The following is a 15,749-nucleotide window of genomic DNA, read 5'->3' on the forward strand; positions in this document are numbered from 1 at the left end:
TGCACAGCCAATGACTTTGCAAAGCAGAGAATTAACCTAACACTTCCCCTTTTAGGGTAGGTTTATAAGTCCTTGCAAACACCCTTAGTATGTGACTAAATCAATCAATATACAGGTTAGATATCCAAGCATACCCTCGGATATGAACCTGTCAACCTCTCCCCTCAATAAGAGATTATAACAGATAAGAGATATCAAATAGCTGGAGATCGCTATATCACTTCACTATCCTACACTACTGTTAGATCTGGGATTCAAAGTGGTTCGCTAGCCCGCCTCTTCAAGCCCAAGGTAGCCTGCTATAAAGGCCTGTCGATAGTAATGGGTCAGAGGTTAGTTGTCGATTGCTGTCTATGAAGGGTCTTGTTCGGCAGATGAATAATGAAATGGTAATCTGAGAATTATCTCGCTTTCTCTCTCTGCATGGCGTTTAATCCCACTCTCTTTGGCATCTGGTGGGGCAATAACGTGGATTACTGCTGCCAATCGATCCAGAGTAGGAGGTAAGAGAGGGCTGTCACAGCTAAGCAGCTAGTGGGCTGTGTGTGGGACAACAATCAACCTTCAGGAGTTACTATGATGTTGTCATATCATCTGATATGTCTTGGAAGCACCTCTCTCGCAAACACTGCATACCAAGGGTGTTATCCAACACTGGCATTATATTGCCACAGTGATGTTTATGAAGCCAGTTTAAAGCCTGGATCGGATTGAGCTGCATTATGTGTGGGAAGCCACAGTCCTCTTAGCACTTCCATCTGTTACCAACATATTTACTCTGCCTGGCTGAAAGAAAACATTTAAATAGGCCTCAAAGCATATTCCAATATTCCTCTGCTTGTAATTGAAGAATCGAGAGCTTAGCGAACATCTCTGATCCTGCATATATCCAGGATATATATTAAAGACCCAATGCAGTCAACATTCAGTTTTTCACGTGTTTTTATAACATATTGTACAACAGATGAAACTAGCTAACACTGTAAAAGTGTGAATACATTTGATCAGTGTTATTTCCTGATAGTTGCTAGTTGAAAATACAATCTACACAGTACCTTCTAATCAGCAGGTTCTGCATGGGTGGAGTTTTGTCTTTGCCTGGTGACATCACCAGGCGGTATTTAAGCAATAAGGCACAAGGGGGTGTGGTATATGTCCTGGATACAGCCCTTAGCCGTGGTATATTGGCCATATACCACAAACCCCAGAGGTGCCTTATTGCTATTATAAACTGGTTACCAACATAATTAGAGCAGTAACAAGAAATGTTTTGTCTTACCCGTGGTATATGGTCTGATATACCACGGTTGTCAGCCAATCAGCATTCAGGGCTTGAACCACCCAGTTTATAAAAGTTCATATAGACCAATAACAAAGCGAATTCCAAACCTCTCTGCCAATGACAGATTTTTTTTCAGATAACATATCCCTCCTCTCCCATACCATTCCCAGATAGTACTAGCACAATTCTTGCTTGAGAAATAGTTTTGGCTAAAAAGCTATTTTTCTTTTTACCATTTTAATGGAAAACGACTACAGTAAGGTACTTCATTGTTACCCAAAAATTGTTTGATATTGAGATCAAAATGGCTGCAGTGGATTGGGCCTTTAACCAGTTACCTACTTATGTTATTTCAGCTTTAGTGTCACCACAATTTTAAAAGTAAAGTCCCCATATTTGAGGACCCTATTAGATTTTTTAAAATTCAATTCAGTCTGGTATGAGAACGGTAGCCCCAATCTGCAAAAGCAGGGTGTCTGCGGAAAGCTGAGTATCTTTTCTATTGATTGGTGCCTTAAAATCTTTGATATGACTTACTACCGTATATGCATTTATAAGGGCAGGCTGAGCCGATGGCCTCATTTCAAGATGGATACTACCTACATTCCGGTTAGCGTTGTGAAGCTATCAAATTAATCCTTAGGTTGGTAGGAACAAATCTAGCTTATTGCCAATGTTATCTGATGATGCATGACTTAATGGCAACATCGAATGTCCACCGAGTTTATCTTTGCGCATCAAAAATATGTTGCCTGCTTACGCGGTGTAGGTATCCATATCCCCTGTATGTCCCACGACACCACCACAATGTTTGAGAGAGGTGGTTGTTGTAGAAATGTAGTTTTTATAGTGAACCATAACTTTTCGGCACATCCACTGTGCAAAAACAGTGCAATTACCACATTCGGACACTTTGAAGAGGTTGAAAGGACACGAATGTACCCTGGGTACCATTGGCGAAAATCTGATATCAGCTTTTGAGGGGACAATTACATGAAATTTTCTCAAGAGCAATTCCTGAGGGGGACACCAAAAGTAGTGCTGTAACACATAGCCTACATTGTAATATGGTAAATGTATATTGAGGAACCAAAGAAATAAGGTGTTTGCCATACTCCTAACTACCGGTACCCAAAACTACACAACTAATCACAACAGCAATACCATTGCCTTTAACAAGTCTTAGTTCAGTCACCAGTTTAAGTTGAGAGTGGGGGTATCCATGGCATTTTCCAATTATGTTCCTATTTTACAAGTAAAAAAAATGGAGAACCTTTCATAATGTTGCCAAACAAAGACTCAACAAACTTACCTGAGACTCCCTGTCTCTGCCAGTCTGTCCCTGCATATCTGTCCCCAACTCTGCTGTCTGTGTGCCATCTGTTGCCTGCTCTGCCTAATGACATCATTGTGAAACATTTCCATTAGAATTTAATTTCTTTCTTATGAACATTTTATCAACTAGTCTTTGAGATATTAGGCTACTAGGGTTGTTACTATGCGTTTTGGTGTATTGAAAAATACTCTGATGTCCGTCTTTTATTTTTCTGCCATTTTTCTACCTGGCTGGCTGGCTGGCTACACTCACAGTGTGTAGGTTATTTACAGTAGGAGATGGGCTTCTATCATCTTCAATCATTCTATTTGAGCTTCGATCTAAAAGGTAGCTAGCAAATGTGAAACGGATTAAAATGACAAGAGTTGACAGCTGTATGAGTTCACCATTTACACAACATATGCTGCAACCTTTTGTAATTTTAATAGTTTGTTTCATATTGGCTGGCTTCCAACAATAGCTGAATTTGCAAAGCTAGCGAGCACCAATTCAATTTCAGTGGTGTTTGCTATAATCTTTGCTACCCGGGTTAAATAATGGTGAAATAAAATAAATAAATAAAAGTTCACTTGCGACAATTTAGCTTTTGCAACGAGACCATTAAATATATTTAAGACAATGGTAGAAGAGAGTGTAGTTCAGTTTGGATTTCAGTTTATCGCTAACCTTATCACAGGGACTTTGAAGCACTAACTTACATCATCTGCATGCTGATTCCATCTTTGACGACGCCACATAAATGGAATAGGTGCTAGCTTAATAGTTCATATTTGCGCGCTAGCTCTGCATATTCAGCTAGTGTGTGTGTGCGCGATTGACTGGATTAACCTCACGTCAGTTACGTGCATTGAGTGCCTTTCAGACAGTAGATACGACCTCTCTGTTACCTAGCAAGCTAAGGAACTGGCAGTGGATCAAACCATTGTGAGGCAAAGGGTGGGGGGGTTGCAATCTTTTAAAACTTAAAAACGCGCTATTAAGTGTCTATAATCAGCGCAATTGCTTTCATTGCGTATTATTAATATTATTTAAATTACATAGTTATGTTTCAGTGATATATTGGGGGGGACAAATCATATTTTTCCCAGGATGGGGGGGTCTTGTCCCCCCGTCCCCCCCCGGGATTTCCGCCCCTGCTGGGTACCCCATAACACCACAATGTTTGAGTGAGGTTGATATGGTAGAACATTTTATTTTTATATTGAACAAATAGCATTTAGGGAATGCAAATATGTAATAGCACTGGAATTATCTAATTTACAGACATATACCACTTTGGAGAGATTTAGGGAGACTTGGAAACGCCCCGTGACCACACCTGACACCACTTACTAAAACATCTGCTCATTTCTAGTTGTTAGGTCTATCAATCACATTTATTTTCTGATATTGTTCACATGTTGTGGAAGCCATCTGATGTGTTTCCAGCTCTGGGCATCAATAATTCACTTATAGCTTTTCAATGAAAGATGACTTTCAAAATAAAAAAACTAAAAACTGTTATTTTGTGTGTGCTTGATCTTGTGTATTATGAACTATGTAACTCATATCTTCTGATCATTTTCTCATAATCTGCCATATGTCTTCTTTCCAAATATACCAAGTTATATTCATGTCAGAATCATGTAATTACACATGAATAGCAGTTACTTTTGGGTAGGTCTATTTTAAGCAGAAATCTACATTTTGCAATTCTTGCTTGAGAAATAGTTTTTGGCTAAAAAGCAACTTTTCTTTTTGCCATTTTAATGGAAAACTAGTACTTAATATCAAACTATTTCTGAGTAACAATTGAGATCAAAATGGCTGCAGTGCATTGGGGCTTTAACCAGTTACCTACTTATGTTATTTCAACTTCAGATCCACCACAATTTTTCAATGTTCCCCTGAAATGAAGTATAACGATCATTTGAGGAACTACCATTGTTATCGAGCCTTTTTAAGCACTAACTGACCCCATGGGATTAACGATGTCTATGGTGTTTGTGTGAATATGAGCCATTTGTTCAGTGGAAATATGACACCGGAGTGCACTGGACAGAGGTGGGTAGTAGCGTGTACTTAAGTACATTTTTGGAGGAACTCGTACTTTTCTAGTTGCTCTCTGTGGGCTGTACTTGTACTCAAGTATTTTGACTCCCGTTACATTTTGCCAAATCACTTCAGTTACATAATTTAAATCTATTATATCGTCGCTGTCAGATGAAAACCTTGTGACTCTAAATGTTGTGATTTCTTTTTTTTACCTGAATCGATACTATAGGTTCCACTGTACGTCTGTAAGAACATTTCACAACCTCTTGACCTGTTACACCCTGATCTGTTTCACCTGTCTTTGTGCAATGTCTCCACCCCGCTTCAGGTGTCGCCCATCTTCCCCATTATCCCCTGTGTATTATACCTGTGTTCTCTGTTTGTCTGTTGCCAGTTTGTTTTGTTTGTCAAGCCTACCAGTGTTTTTCCCCTTGCGACTGTCTGTTTCTATTTCCTGTTTTCCCGGTTTTTACCATTCTGCCTGCCCTGAGCCTGCCTGCCGTTTTGTACCTAGTCACACCACACTGGATTATTGACCTCTGCCTCCCTTGACCTGTCGTTTTGCCTGCCCCCTGTTCTAGTAATAAACTTTTGTTGCTTCGACACTGTCTTCATCTGGGTCTTCCCTAAAACGTGATAGTACGAACTGGCCATGACTGACCCAACAGACTCAGACCAGCTCCACAATGCTGTCTCCCTGCAAGGAGCCACCATTGAAAGACACGAGGAGTTAATTCAATGTCTTATGGAGGGACTCCACACCCTGGCAGAACGCAATGACCAGGCATTCGATACATTGCTGGAGCAATTCTGCGGATTCCCCACTGGGCAGCGGGTCACACCCGTAATCTCCCAGCCTACCCCAGTGTCCCGAGAACCCCGCTTACCTCCTCCGGAGCGCTACGCTGGAGATTCCGGAACCTGCCAGGCTCTTCTCTTCCAGTGCTCCCTCATTTTTGAGCTGCAGCCTTCTTCATTCCCCTCAGACCCCTCGAGGATAGCGTACATCATAACGCTGATGTCCGGGAGGGCACTCGCCTGGGCAACGGCGGTGTGGGAGCAACAGTTCATCGTCTGCCTCAGTCTGGAGGAGTTTGTGGAATAAGTTTGATTCTCCGTTGTCTGAGAGGCTGCTCCAGCTACGTCAAGACTCCCGTAATGTGGCAGACTACGCAATGATTTTCGCATGTTGGCGGCTGAGAGTGCCTGGAACCCGGAAGCATTGTTCAACATGTTCCTGCACGGAGTATCGGAGGAAGTGAAGGACGAGCTTGCAGCCCGGGAACTACCGACGGGTCTTGACTCGCTCTTTGCCTTGACCATTCGGATCGATGGGCGACTACGGGAGTGAAGGAAGGAGAGGTTAAATTTCACTCACCTGCCCAAGGCTTTCACCTCGCCTCCGAGACATCCCGGAAGTCCCCGACGGCTCCGTTGCCAAGAGATCCCGAGGCTACCCAAGTTCTCCCGAGAGTCTTCAAAATTTGCCAATTCATCTCTTCCTTAGCCGATGGAACTAGGCAGAGCTAGGCTGTCCCCAGCCGAATGGCTATACAGGCTTCACATGAAGAGTTGCCTGTATTGCGGGACTGCTGGTCATTTCGTTGCCACCTGTCCACTAAAAGACCAGGCTCACCAGTAGGAGCGAGTACACTGGTGGGCCATACAGAGAACTTTTCCTCTCCCCTTACTCACACACCTTTTTCATGCCATCTTGCTGTGGGGGAACCAGTCAGTCTCTCCGGGTACTCATCGATTCTGGGGCCAATGAGAGCTTTATGGAAGCTACCCTGGCGTCCGAGCTGGGCATTCCTGCTCAGCCCCCTCTTCATTCCCATGGACGTTAGAGCGCTGGGCGGGTGCTCTATAGACTGCGTCACCCACAATACCACCCCATCAACCTACGTGTGTCAGGGAACCACAGCGAGACGATCCAATTCCTTATTAACTCTCCTCAGGTTTCCGTGGTATTGGGATTCTCTTGGCTCGGGCGACACAATTCCCTTATTGACTGGTCTGTTGGTGCCATCATGGGCTGGAGCCCGTTCTGTCATGCTCATTGCCTGAAGTCAGCACAGCCTGCCCCAGGACGTCTTCCTGGGGGCTCCTAAGTTGCCCCGGACCTCTCTGCCATTCCCGCAGAGTACCAGGACCTCCGGGAGATGTTCAGTAAGGCCCGGACCACTTCGATTCCGCTGCACCGACCCTATGACTGCAGCATCAATCTTCTCACAGGCACCACTTCGCCCCGGGGACGACTGTACTCTCTGTCGGGTCCAAGGCTATGGACACCTACATTGAGGACTCCCTAGCTGCAGGGTTCATCACATCCTTCTGCCTCCCCTGCCGGCGCAGGGTTCTTCTTTGTGGAGAAGGACAAAACCCTGTGCCTGTGCATCGACTACTGGGGCCTCAGCGACATCACGGTGAAGAACCGCTACCACTCATCTCCTCGGCCTTCGTGCTGCTCCAGGGGGCCACCGTGTTCTCCAAGCTGGACCTATGGGACGCTTACCACCTGGTGCGAATACGGGAAGGGGACGAGTGGAAGACTGCTTTCAACACGGCCAGCGGTCACTATGAGTATCTGCTCATGCCATTTTGCCTTACCAACGCCCCTGCTGTGTTCCAGGCTCTGGTGAATGATGTTTTCCACGACATGTTGAACCGATTCGTCTACCTCTGACATCCTCGTTTTCTCCCACTCCGCCTAAGAACACGTGCTCCAAGTCCGACAGGTTCTTCAACACCTCCTAGAGAACCAGTTTTTTGTGAAAGCAGAGAAGTGCGAGTTCCATCGCTCCACGATCCCCTTCCTAGGTTACATCATCGTTGCAGGGATTGTACAGATGGATCCCAGGCGGTTGAGAGCGGTGGTGGATTGGCCCCAGCCTATGTCCAGAGTACAACTGTAATGTTTCCTGGGATTCGCCAACTTCTATCGCCACTTTATCCGGGGTTACGGCACCCTGGCTTCCCCCGTCTGCACTCACCTCTCCCAAGGTTCCGTTCATATGGTCCCCAGCCGCTGACCGGGCGTTCCGGGAGCTCAAACACAGTTTCACCAAAACTCCCATCTTGGTTCATCCTGACCTGTCCCGCCAATTCGTGGTGGAGGCCGATGCTTCAGATGTCGGAGTGGGGGCTGTTCTGTCCCAGAGTTCTGCCCAGGACCTCAAGTTATATCCATGCGCCGCCTTCTCCCATCACCTCAAGGCCATGGAGAGAAACTACGATGTGGTGAATCGTGAGCTTCTCACGGTGAAGATGGTGTTGGAGGGGTGGAGGCACTGGCTGGAGGGGGGCGGAACATCCGTTCATTGTGTGGACCGACCACAAGAACCTGGAATATCTTGGGGGTGGCAGATAACCGGATGTTTGTTCCTGACACGGTCCGCTCCTCGGTCCAGGAGTGGGCCCTCTCCTTTTGGTGACCTACCATGGTTACTGACGTCTCTGCGTTCGTCGCATGCACAATCTGTGCGCAGAACAAGACTCCTCTGCAAGCTCCGGCTGGTCTCCTTCAACTTCTGCCTCTCCCTCACCGTCCCTGGTCTCGCATATCCCTAGAATTTGTCACGGGTCTCCCCCGTCTAATGGCAACACCGCCATCCTGACAGTAGTGGACCGGTTTTCCAAAGCCACCCACTTCATTCCTCTCCCCAAGCTACCCTCTGCCAAAGAGATGGCTCAGCTCATGGTGCAGCACATCTTCCGGATACATGGACTCCCAGTGGACATGGTCTCCAACCGGGGTCCTCAGTTCTTGTTCTGGTTCCAGAAGGCGTTCTGCACACTCATTGGGTCATCGGCCAGCTTGTCTTCTGGGTTTAGGGAAGACCCAGATGCAGACAGTGTCGAAGTAACAAAAGTTTATAACAGGGGCAGACAAAACGACAGGTCCAGGGCAGGCAGAGGTCAGTAATCCAGATCAGAGTCCAAAAGGTACAGAACGGCAGGCAGGGTCAGGGCAGGCAGAATGGTCAAAACTGGGAAAACAGGAACAAGAAACAGACAGGCGCAAGGGGGGAAAAAGCTGGTAGGCTTGACGAACAAAACAAACTGGCAACAGAGAAACACAGAACACAGGTATAATACACTGGGGAAGGTGGGTGACACCTGGAGCGGGGCGGAGACAAGCACAAAGATGGGTGAAACAGATCAGGGTGTGACATAAACCATGGAAAGTATTCAAAATAGCTTTGCATCTAAACTCTTGTCCATTGGCTCTTCAAACCCTGTATTTCCACCACAGCTCTTGAAGTGAAGCACACGTCTTCACTGCTAAGGAGATTTTTGGTTGTGGGTTCTTAGCCAAACGCGATCAGAAGTAAGTTGCACTTTAATTACCTTCTGATAAGTATTTCTTGGATAGAATTCTGCTGTTGAAATTGTGTTTTGAGGGTGAGTGCAAATGAAATGGCTAGGTAGCTAATTAGCTAGCTAGTTTGCTTCGGTTAACTCAGAATCTGACAATGGTTTATCTCCTGTTTTTAACTCCCACAATGATCTCTGCTTGTTGGCTAAGTTAACTAGCCACCTTGTCATTGGCAGAAAGAGTGAACAGATTATTCAGATGTGTATGGCAATACAGTGCATTCGGAAAGTATTCAGACCCCATTTTTTTTTGTTATGTTACAGCCTTATTCTAAAATAGATCAAATTAATTGTTTTCCTTATCAATCTACACACAATACCCCATAATGACAAATTGAAAACAGGCTTTTAGACATTTTTGCAAATGTATTAAAAATGTAAAACAGAAATGCCTTAAGTATTCAGACCCTTTGGTTGAGCTCAGGTGCATCCTGTTTCCATTGATCATCCTTGATGTTTCTACAACTTGATTGGAGTCCACCGGTGGTAAATTCCATTGATTGGACATGATTTGGAAAGGCACACACCTGTCTATAGAAGGTCCGACAATTGACAGTGCATGTCAGAGCAAAAACCAAGCCATGACGTCAAAGGAATTGTCTGTAGAGCTCCAAGACAGGATTGTGTCGACACAGATCTGGGGAAGGGTACCAAAAATGTTCTGCAGCATTGAAGGTCCCCAAGAACACATTGGCCTCCATCATTCTTAAATGGAAAAAGTTTGGAACCACCAAGACTCTTCCTTGAGCTGGCCACCCAGCCAAACTGAGCAATCGGGGGAGAAGCGCCTTGGTCAGGGAGGTGACCAAGAACCCGATGGTCACTTTGACATAGCTCCTCTGTGGAGATAGGAGAACCTTCCAGAAGGACAACCATCTCTGCAGCACTCCACCAATCAGGCCTTTATGGTAGAGTGGCCAGACGGAAACCACTCCTCAGTAAAAAGCACATGACAGCCCGCTTGGAATTTGCCAAAAGGCACCTAAAGGACTCTGACCATGAGAAACAAGATTCTCTGATCTGATGAAACCAAGATTTGGCCTGAATGCCAAGTGTCACGTCGGGAGGAAACCTGGTACCATCCCTACGGTGAAGCATGGTGGCAGCATCATGCTGTGGGAATGTTTTTCAAGGGCAGGGACTGGGAGACTAGTCAGGATCGAGGGAAAGATGAACGGAGCAAAGTACAGAGATCCTTGATGAAGACCTGTTCCAGAGCGCTCAGGACCTCAGACTGGGGCGACGGTTCACCTTCCAACAGGGCAAAGAGCAAAGGTCAACGCAGGAGTGGCTTTGGGACAAATCTCTGAATGTCCTTGAGTGGACCAGCCAGAGCCCGGACTAGAACCCAATCGAACATCTCTGGAGAGACCTGGAAATAGCTGTGCAGCGACGCTCCCCATCCAACCTGACAGAGCTTGAGAGGATCTGCAGAGAAGAATGGGAAAAGTCCACAAATACAGGTGTGCCAAGCTTGTAGCGTTATACCAAAGAAGAATGGAGGCTGTAATGGCTGCCAAAGGTGCTTCAACAAAGTACCGAGTAAAGGGTAGGAATACTTATGTAAATGTACTGTTTAAAAAAATGTCTTCATCATTATAGGGTATTGTGTTTTAATAACGTAACAAAATGTGGAAAAAGGCAAGAGGTCTGAATACATTCCGAATGCACTGTAAATAGCTATTTAGTGATAACATTAGACTGTCACTAGATAAGCTGGCTAAGCTAGTGCCAAACATGTAGCTAGCTAACATTAGCTAGTGTAGCAACTACTTCAGGTCTCAGAGTGAGTGACGTCACCCGATTGAAACGCTATTAGCGCGCACCAATGTTAGCTAAATCAACCAGTCAGCCCAGCGTAGAACCCTTCCTATTCATTGTTCTGTCACTGTGTTTAGTGTATGTCTAAATGTCATTCTGTTTTAATGACAAGGCCTATAGGCACTTCTGTCATACAGTGAAACATCTCAGTAAGCTTTTTGTAACATATAGCTACTATAGTTTTTTTATTGGTGTGTTTTTCTTTTTATTTACAACTTATAGCAACACAACTGAGGGGAAGAAGAATGGGCTAGCCAAGAAAATAAAATAACTTTCAAATTGGAAGAGAAGGAGGATGAAGGGTAAATCCTAGCTTGGCAGGAAAGATATGATTGAGTTGACTATTGAAATTGATATCTGCACTGTTTGATTATTTATTACTTACATGATTCTTACCTGAATACCTACCTTGATATTAAATTCCATGCTGAAATCTGTCTGATTTGCATACTAGTAACATGATTCATAGTGAAATTTCGATATTGATTGTTTGACATCACACTTGGTGTACATCTTTCTAGTACGCATTCACCATCACATGTACTTGAAATTATATTGTAAAATACATTTTTATTAACGCTATTGAAATTGAGAAATTATGCCAATGTCTCGAGCACCGTTTACTTGGCATGGGCGGTATCCAGAATGCCATACAATACCTTCATAGCAACTTTGTGACATATCGGGATATTCGGTAATACCGGCACTGAACACAGGGGGCGGTATTTTCTAACCACACAGCCTCTGTAATCCGAAGGTTAGCAATGCTAACAAGTACATGTAAAATCTCATAGAGAATGCTAACGAGCGCATTGCGAATATTTTATACAGTCACTGACGTAAACTATTTTCAGGACAGACACCCCTGCGCATAAAGTTAAACAAGTAACCAACATTTTTTTTTGCTGCAAGCACAAAACAAATATTAGACAGCAAGACTTGATCCAGGAGGGGATTCTCTTCTGTTACCAAACAAAGCTGATTTTAGATAGATAAGTAGCTACTAAATTATAAAACAAAATGCACAACTGCAGAGCATTTAACAAATTTTAGACAGTCAACTTAATAGTTATAAGATATCTAGCTGGAAAACATTTAGTTGTGAATTCCATACTGTAACTAGATCACCTGGCGCGTGCTGCACAGCAGTGAGTGACTCACAAGGCTCTGGTCTCTCGTCGTGGTGTGCTTGTAAACAAACACCAAATGACTTGGGACTACCGATAAGCTTCAAAATGAAAAATTGTGACAGGTGAAATGAAGAACGCAATCTTCTTTATCTCCTAACACATTACACATATTGACTGCAGGTATTTAGTATGAAACATGTATGCACTCACTAATGTAAGTCACTCTGGATAAAAATGAAACGTTTTTTTTTTATACAAAAGTAGCTACAAATATTCAAGTTTATTTAAAAACTTCAAAGAAATTGTTTTTGACAGTACTGAAAAACTATCCAGTGACTATTTCCAAATACCCCGGTATACTGCCCAAGCCTACCGTTTACCTTTTTTTTATGAAAGTGAGCACATTGATAGATATTAAGTCGACTTTGAATAAAACTGTACACCCTACCTGTCCTGGGGGACACCTGCAAGATGATGATGATGATGGCAGGCTTAAACTGTACAGCCTACCTGTCCTGGGGGACACCTGCAAGATGATGATGATGATGGCAGGCTTAAACTGTACAGCCTACCTGTCCTGGGGGACACCTGCAAGATGATGATGGCAGGCTTCAACTGTACAGCCTACCTGTCCTGGGGGACACCTGCAAGATGATGATGATGATGATGGCAGGCTTAAACTGTACAGCCTACCTGTCCTGGGGGACACCTGCAAGATGATGATGATGATGGCAGGCTTAAACTGTACAGCCTACCTGTCCTGGGGGACACCTGCAAGATGATGATGGCAGGCTTAAATAATAAATGCACTAAGTTGTTCTTTTTGTTTGCAGTCACAATTTACCATAAGGTGTATATTTTTTTACTAAACTACATTTGTAACGAGTACTTAAGTAGTTTTCGGACTGGATACTTTTTACTCTTAAGTAGTTTCTTAAGAGGGCTACATTTACTTTTACTTGAGTAAATTACAATCTAATTAACAGTACTTTATGGAAGATCTGTACTTAAGTAAGTAACTCTACCCACTTGTGGCACTGGAGGCAATGAATTACAGTGGTTCAGTCCTACAAATGTGTGTGTGATTCAATTGGCATACAGTGGGGGAAAAAAGTATTTGACCCCCTGCTGATTTTGTACGTTTGCCCACTGACAAATAAAGGATCAGTCTATAATTTTAATGGTAGGTTTATTTGAACAGTGAGAGACAGAATAAGAACAAAAATATCCAGAAAAACGCATGTTATAAATTGATTTGCATTTTAATGAGGGAAATAAGTATTTGACCCCCTCTCAATCAGAAAGATTTCTGGATCACAGGTGTCTTTTATACAGGTAACGAGCTGAGATTAGGAGCACACTCTTAAAGGGAGTGCTTCTAACCGCAGCTTGTTACCGGTATAAAAGACACCTGTCCACAGAAGCAATCAATCAATCAGATTCCAAACTCTCCACCATGGCCAAGACCAAAGAGCTCTCCAAGGATGTCAGGGACAAGATTGTAGACCTACACAAGGCTGGAATGGGCTACAAGACCATCGCCAAGCAGCTTGGTGAGAAGGTGACAACATTTGGTGCGATTATTCGCAAATGGAAGAAACACAAAAGAACTGTCAATATCCCTCAGCCTGGGGCTCCATGCAAGATCTCACCTCGTGGAGTTGCAATGATTATGAGAATGGTGAGGAATCAGCCCAGAACTACACAGGAGGATCTTGTCAATGATCTCAAGGCAGCTGGGACCATAGTCACCAAGAAAATAATTGGTAACACACTACGCCGTGAAGGACTGAAATCCTGCAGCGCCCGCAAGGTCCCCCTGCTCAAGAATACATATACATGCCCATCTGAAGTTTGCCAATGAACATCTAAATGACTCAGAGGACAACTGGTGAAAGTGTTGTGGTCAGATGAGACCAAAATGGAGCTCTTTGACATCAACTCAACTCGCCGTGTTTGGAGGAGGAGGAATGCTGCCTATGACCCCAAGAACACCATCTCCACCGTCAAACATGGAGGTGGAAACATTATGCTTTGGGGGTGTTTTTCTGCTAAGGGGACAGGACAACTTCACCGCATCAAAGGGACGATGGACGGGGCCATGTACCGTCAAATCTTGGGTGAGAACCTCCTTCCCTCAGCCAGGGCATTGAAAATGGGTGGGTATTCCAGCATGACAATGACCCAAAACACATGGTCAAGGCAACAAAGGAGTGGCTCAAGAAGAAGCACATTAAGGTCCTGGAGTGGCCTAGCCAGTCTCTAGACCTTAATCCCATAGAAAATCTGTGGAGGGAGCTGAAGGTTCGAGTTGCCAAACGTCAGCCTCGAAAACCTTAATGACTTGGAGAAGATCTGCAAAGAGGAGTGGGACAAAATCCCTCCTGAGATGTGTGCAAACCTGGTGGCCAACTACAAGAAACGTCTGACCTCTGTGATTGTCAACAAGGGTTTTGCCACCGAGTACTAAGTCATGTTTTGCAGAGGGGTCAAATACTTATTTCCCTCATTAAAATGCAAATCATTTTATAACATTTTTGACATGCGTTTTTCTGGATTTTTTTGTTGTTATTCTGTCTCTCACTTTTCAAATAAACCTACAATTAAAATTATAGACTGATCATTTCTTTGTCAGTGGGCAAACGTACAAAATCAGCAGGGGATCAAATACTTTTTTCCCCCACTGTATATAAATTGTAAATGGAAAAATAAGGGAGGGAGTGACTCAGTGTGCAGAATGGGGTCAGGGCAATTGATCCTGGCCTGGGTCACGTTGAGGAGAGTGCAAGGTATTGAACGTCACAGATAGAAATTCCATGAATGGTGCTGACATGCCAGAGAGGCATGTTGATATCTGAACATTCCTCAACATTATGCCCAGCCCAGGTTAGCACAGACAGTCAGCCAGAGTGTTGTGGTTGCCATGGCTACTTTCATATATGAATGCTTACTCCAGCATACGTTTGCACTGCACGTTTGTCCTGTGTTGCCCCTTAAAGAAATGGAGGAAGGAAGGATGTATTATCAAAGTATTTGAACAGCGGCCCAGTTCAAGAGCCTGCTAGGATGAATTCCTGTGATCTGCTGGTAGTCTGATCCGCTTCACAACCAGGCTGCCATGGCTACCAGAGGGCTTTATTTCCTCTTGGAAGCTCTGTATGCCGGACTTGAGTCTTGAGTTTCACCCATACTTTGGCTCTCAGAGGAAGACAAAAGAGGAGGGGACAGAGGCGCTTTAGAGAGGACTAATGAACATAGTGGAGAGGTGAAGTATTCACTCAGCATTGTCGTAAATGAGGGAAATTCACAGTTCGTTAAGTGTTCTCTTATGTTTGCATGGAATTCCACTCTGCGTTCCACCTTAAAGTATTGACATGATGACTCAGATTTTCCTTGGAAAGGTTACTTCCTCCTTACAATACTAGGGTAGTATTTCTACACACTCATTACTACACTCATGACCCTTCAGGTTTTCCAGCTCAGTGTTGGTACTGTAGTAGTTGTAGCTAAGGTTCTGTGTTCGTGGGTTGTGCTTAAGGCTGTTACTGTGACCATATTACCGCCACACCGGCAGTCACGAGTCATTATGGCAGTCAAATTCCACCTGACCTTTTAGTCACAGGAATTAGGCTTCTCCAAGCTCTGATGCTGCTGATGGTCATTAGTAGCCTACCAAACTAGCTAACTGCCTGGTAATCAGCACTCTATTGTCCCTCTAATCAGTCTGACATCAATGCAAATGTTATCAAAAATCGAATCAAACTCTTCA

General features: G+C 44.2%; 1 protein-coding gene across 2 annotated transcripts in view; it reads left to right on the plus strand.

Annotated features, from left to right (window-relative positions):
* Positions 1-15,749, plus strand: part of LOC115200959 (leucine zipper putative tumor suppressor 2 homolog) — a 44,965-nt gene that overhangs the window by 10,794 nt on the left and 18,422 nt on the right. The window lies entirely within an intron of this gene.

This window comes from Salmo trutta, chromosome 10 (genome assembly GCF_901001165.1).
Source record: "Salmo trutta chromosome 10, fSalTru1.1, whole genome shotgun sequence".
Lineage (NCBI taxonomy): Eukaryota > Metazoa > Chordata > Actinopteri > Salmoniformes > Salmonidae > Salmo > Salmo trutta.